This window comes from Spermophilus citellus (assembly GCF_964194105.1).
Source record: "Spermophilus citellus genome assembly, chromosome: 3".
Lineage (NCBI taxonomy): Eukaryota > Metazoa > Chordata > Mammalia > Rodentia > Sciuridae > Spermophilus > Spermophilus citellus.
This window is the reverse complement of record NC_138184.1, coordinates 31,840,383-31,846,382: the sequence shown is the minus strand read 5'-3', so window position 1 is coordinate 31,846,382 and position 6,000 is coordinate 31,840,383.

Here is a 6,000-nt window from a genome sequence, read left to right as displayed (position 1 = left end):
GAGTTTTGTCATTTGCTGTATTTTATAGTCAAAAGAGAATTGTAGGGCCCCACAGATTCCCTGGAAGGGATGATACCAGGCTATGAATGTGGGAGAACACCCTTATTGGGTGCCATCTTGGAGACTACCTGTCCCATGTATAAGTGTGGCTTCTTAAATGGCTGCTGAATTGTTCTATCTTGCAGTCAAATTATTTCATCCATTTTCGTCATTGAATTCTGCTCACAGAAAGACATCGAGAGCTGCCACCTCAGTGGACTGAAGTACAAACTCAACTGGACACTCTCAAGGACTGGCGGGCCCTGCCCCACAGACATCATTTGTTTGCCTAAACTGTAGTTAATTATAATCCCACTGAGGGTCTGATTAATGTTCAGGAAAATGAGGTATTCAAAGGTATGGCCACCCATTATTTGTATCTTCTCACATTATTGTTCACAAAGCAAAGTTAAGGTCTTGAAGAAGAAGGAAAAAAAATCTGCCTCTGTTTTTGTTTTGTCTTGCATAACCAGGAGATGATCTTTCATAATTGCATTAGTGAAGTTCGGCAAATGAGATGACATCTGTGCTTATCACAACAGTCATATGAGGACACGTTTCCTGTATCTATTTGCTTGGGTTGGTTTATTTTCACACCCACTGACACCCTCATTGAGTGAAGAGCATTTTAAGATTGGTATAATAAATACGTTTTCTTTAGATAAATTTTTAATTAATCAACTTTATTTCTAGAGCAATTTGAGACTTACAGGAATGTAGAAAGTTGCCATACACCCTTTCTCCTTAGCCCCTCCACTCAATTTACCCATTACTATTAACTTGCATTGGTGTGGCCCATTTCTTACAGTTGATGAATCCAGACTGATACATTTTTATTAACTAAAACCATAGTTACATCAGGGTTTACTCTTCTGGTGTACATTCTATGGGTTTTAACAAATATATGATGTTATGAGTCCATCCTCCTCACACTATCATGCAGTATAGTATCTCTTGTGCACTACCTGACATATTTCCTCTTCATATGTCATTGTCTTAGAAATGAAGGTTTCCACATACCACTGATAGCTATAATTAATGTCATGTCCTCTTTCCCTCTCCTTTTCCTTTCTCCTTACATTCCTTCCATCCATCCTTCATCTGAGAGGATGTTATTAAATTGATTGCATGCAGTACAATTTATGGCATCTGAACATTGACAAAATACAGTAGTAAAAGAGGCTGTGATATGATGCCTGATGGGTATATTTCCTTACCCTTTGTTGCATATCACTGAGAACAAATAGCAGGGACCCTTACATTTTCTCCAACTGGGAAAGTAGGAGAGTTTAGCCTGATGCAGCAAACACTTGGTCTGCCATGGGTACACACCATCTTCTTCCCTGCAAACAGAATCTGTCTTTGTGTTCAGGTGGCATGCTGTGTTTCTCCCATTTTTCCTATGAAAGCTCGTCTTCTCCATCTTTCTCTACCCTACTGTCTGCACCAGAGGCTGCCCTGTTGGATTGCAACAGTAGCCCCCAAGTCCTTTGGCTCTCAGTTGGGTGTCAGTGAGGGGTCCAGGTGGGAGAATAAAGGGAGGGGAGGGCAAAGCTCTCCAGGCTGCTCTTGCTCTTCCCCTTGCTCTGTTCCTTGATGGAAAGTTGCTGCTCCTGTCAAGGTGGCTGACTTCCTGAAACCTTTCTCCTCTGGTATCTTGCAGAATCTCACTCCACTGACCCAGGGTTGCTGGCAGCCTGTATTTTTATACTATCTATGTGACTTTCCTAAGTCCCTAAGCTATATCTTCATGATTAGTCCCTTATATCTTCATAATTAATTCATCCTCCCCAAAGTATCCTCATTTGGATGTGTCATCTGTTTGCTTTGGGGTTCTCAATTGATACAGGTTGTGAGATTATCTTCAGCACAGGGACAGTGGACCTTAGTCCCAGGGTACGAATCAGGATCAGTTTAAACAATTTTTGATGATCTCAGTCTTTGTTGCTAATTATTCACCTGGACCTTAGATTTTAGGGATTCTTATAAATGTAAGGAGAAGTGTGCTGAAGGACTCCACTTCTTAAATATAAAGACAGGGGGTATCAGGGCAGAAAAAAATTTTTTGTCCCTGCTGATTCCTTCCTCTCATGGCCACTGGTGAGAGTACATGATACCTGAAGATGCATGAGGTAATAAAAAAAAATCCTATTACGGCCAGAGAGAGTAAAATAAAAAGTATGTGTGTGTGTGCGCGCGTGTGTGTGTGTGTGTCCAAATATCCTAGGAGACCCACCATGAGGTGAGTTGTTAATGGCATTTTAGAGAGAATGCATAAAACCTGAAACCACCTAACTTGGATTACTCTTTGGGTGAAATGATTAAATGCCCTTATTGCTTATGCAATAGAGAATCAGCAAAATCTATTCCCACCTGTTAGAGTGAGGGTGGAGGTTTAATAAGGGTAGTGTGAGTTGAAATGGAAGAAGAATGGGAAAATAGTGAGTCTACACTGAAGGAGGCTATAGCTTGACCTGCCTTCACTCCTCTGTCTCCAGAAAAGCAGGATGAGCCCTTCACAGTCCCCTGGACCTGTACCATCCCCAAGGCAATACCAAATCCACTGCCTCAGAAGCTCCTCTGTGCTCAGAATCTGACTTCTACAGCCAAACTACGTCAGCGAGGCCCTTAACCTGGGTTCTTAATTTCTACCTTCATGCTCTTCCAGAATCTGATCTGACCTGAACTTCCACTAAAAGTGCTTTTGCTAATCCCTTAGACTCATCTCAGCTGTCCATTTGGAGATTCTAGTTACCAGTGACCTCTGAAAAAAAAAAATCCTTCTCTATCTAGGGGCCAGGTCACCATTATTTCTTTCTTGCTTTCTTTTTAAATTTCATTTTTCTTTTTAAATTTCAGGGTCTTACTAAATTGCCCAGGCTGGCCTCAGACTCATGATCCTTCTACCTCAGTCTCCCAAGTCACTGGTATTACAGGCATGAGCCACTGTGCCTGACTTCCAATATTTCTTAAACATTTACTCAAATGTGAAGCCATCCAAGCATTATGTATGTAATATTTTTAATCTTAACAATTCTGTGGGGTAAGAACTACAACAGTTCTGATTATATTAAAAAAAGGCACTAAAATTTTTGAATGTAAAATCACACAAGCCTGGCCAATTACCCTGGCACACACTTGTAATCCCAGCTACTTGAGAGGCTGAGGCAGAAGGAGAGCAAATGTGTAGCCACCCTGGCAACTTAGTGAGACCCTATCTCAAAATAAAATATCTAAAAGGGCTGGATACGTAGCTCAGTGGTAGAGCACCACTGGGTTTTATTAGAAGTGAAAAAAAAAAAAAACAAGACTGTCTCAAATCTAAGTCCCTTTGTTTCTAGGACACATAAGTAAGAATAAATTCTGAGCACACCCTTCTCATGCCTTGGACACTGTCACCCCTGCCCTGCATTTTCCCTACTCCCAACTTCTCTCTTGGTCTTTTCCTGCTGTCCATCATTCTGACAATCCTCAGCACCGATCTGGCACACACACACACCCTGGGAGCAATTTTGGTCTCACTTTCAGACACCACCCTCAAGCTCTGAGGCTGCCAACAGCCATAGAGTAACCTCAGATCCTTCAGAAATAGACTTCATCTACTCATGCAAAGCTGACATTATCTCAGGATCAATAGCAATGTCTAATTGACATTTTTGGTGTGTGGAGTCCATTTTATTTATTTATTTTTCAATAGCTTCTGTCTTAATCTATCGTGAAGAACCAAACAAGAGTATAAAACACATTACCCCAGAAAAGAGATTAATTTATCAATATCTACTCCTTTGGGAGTCAGGGTAGTGATAAACAAAAGGGATTATAAGACAAATGACACTCCTGTCACTGGGCTTGTTAAACACATCCACCAGCGTACTCAGCAATGACTGGCTGTAGTACATCTCTAGTAAAGAGGAACCATAAGAAACAAATTAGGAAATTTCATACCATCCCAGAGGACTTCTTTCTGATGCCCAAGCATCTAATATATTTGTTTTCCTATAATTCTAGGTAATACAATTTTAGGGAGACATAGGCAAAATGTTTAATATTTTAATAATACCACTCAGTATAATATTTTTCAAAATCATAGTTCTATTCTATTTTCAAAGTACGACTCTCACAGATTTGGTTAAACTTGGTGTGTACTCATCCTTAACAGAACCAGACAATGCCTTGGTAGCCCCTATAAAACTGGCACCTAGAAGATCGTTCTAAGAGATAATGATACACAGTGAAAACCAATGTGTTATCATTTACAGCATTTCAATATTCTTCTTCAGTGTTCTGAACATTCTGGTAGAGCTAATTCATTGAATCATCAAACAACTCCATAGGATTACACTATTCTTTTTCTTTTATTTGTGACATCTCAGACTCAGCAAGTTTAGGAACTTTCTCAAGGTTCATATGCAGGTAATGATGGGACACTGATTATAAACCTGGTTTACCTAATTCTAGAACCTACCATTAATGCTCTGATGACTGTGTTTCTTTCACTGTCATTAAAACCTCTTTAAGACCTGAGATAGTTCTACTTGGAAGCAGAACCTAGTAGACAACTAGGTTCCCTATAGAGATGATTTTGCCAAATTTTAGCACATGGACTCAAGCCAAGAGGAAGACAGGCCAGGACCCTCCTGCTTTAGGGATCTCAAGTGAGGAAATGCTCACTTTACCTTTGTCTCTACTAAATTACAGGTGACTCGTGTTTGTGATAAATTTTTCATGAATTTTGATTGCACAAGTCAAAGTAGAGGGGGTGCTTTTATTCTCTGGGACTCTTCCTTGGAAGCACTGAAGTGTAAGCCAAGTAAGCACATGACAAGAAGCTTATCCATCTGGCTGAACATCTCTCCCAACCGGTGATCTGCAATGCCCTTTTTTCAAGAGTCTTTGAGCAAATGAAACTAAATGCTCATTTTAATGTTTCCAAATAATGAGGTCTATAATTTTCTGAAACAGTGGCTCTGCTTAAGGATAGTTAACTGTAACTCGCACCCTGAAAAATCATCTGTTCAAAGAAGACAAGTGTAGTCACCGTATTAAATGAAGAGAAATGTGGGGAAGGCAAGTGCAGATAATGTGCTAAGGTAAGAAAGTAAACACATCAAGGGTAGAGAACATAATAGGGAGGTAAGAGATGTTCCTGAAGATGATGGCTGAGAAACGAGCTTAGTAATTAAATCAACATTTAGTCAACCTACCAAATTATTGTGACATATAGAAAATGCTTGATGCCCAATTTAAAAAAATCAAGTTATATGTTTTCTAAAATCCTCTAAAAAAATGGACACAGAAACCAATCCACAAAACTACAACTATCTTATATTTGATAAAGGGGCTAAAAGCATGCAATGGAGGAAGGATAGCATCTTCAACAAATGGTGCTGGGAAAACTGGAAATCCATTTGCATCAAAATGAAACTGAATCCCTTTCTCTCGCCAAGCACAAAAGTTAACTCAAAATGGATCAAGGAGCTTGATATCAAATCAGAGACACAGCGTCTGATAGAAGAAAAAGTTGGCTATGATCTACATACTGTGGGGTCGGGCTCCAAATTCCTCAATAGGACACCCATAGCGCAAGAGTTAATAACTAGAATCAACAAATGGGACTTACTCAAGCTAAAAAGTTTTTTTCTCAGCAAAAGAAACAATAAGAGAGGTAAATAGGGAGCCTACATCCTGGGAACAAATCTTTACTCCTCACACTTCAGATAGAGCCCTAATATCCAGAGTATACAAAGAACTCAAAAAATTAGACAATAAGATAACAAATAACCCAATCAACAAATGGGCCAAGGACCTGAACAGACACTTCACAGAGGAGGACATACAATCAATCAACAAGTACATGAAAAAATGCTCACCATCGCTAGCAGTCAGAGAAATGCAAATCAAAACCACCCTAAGATATCATCTCACTCCAGTAAGATTGGCAGCCATTATGAAGTCAAACAA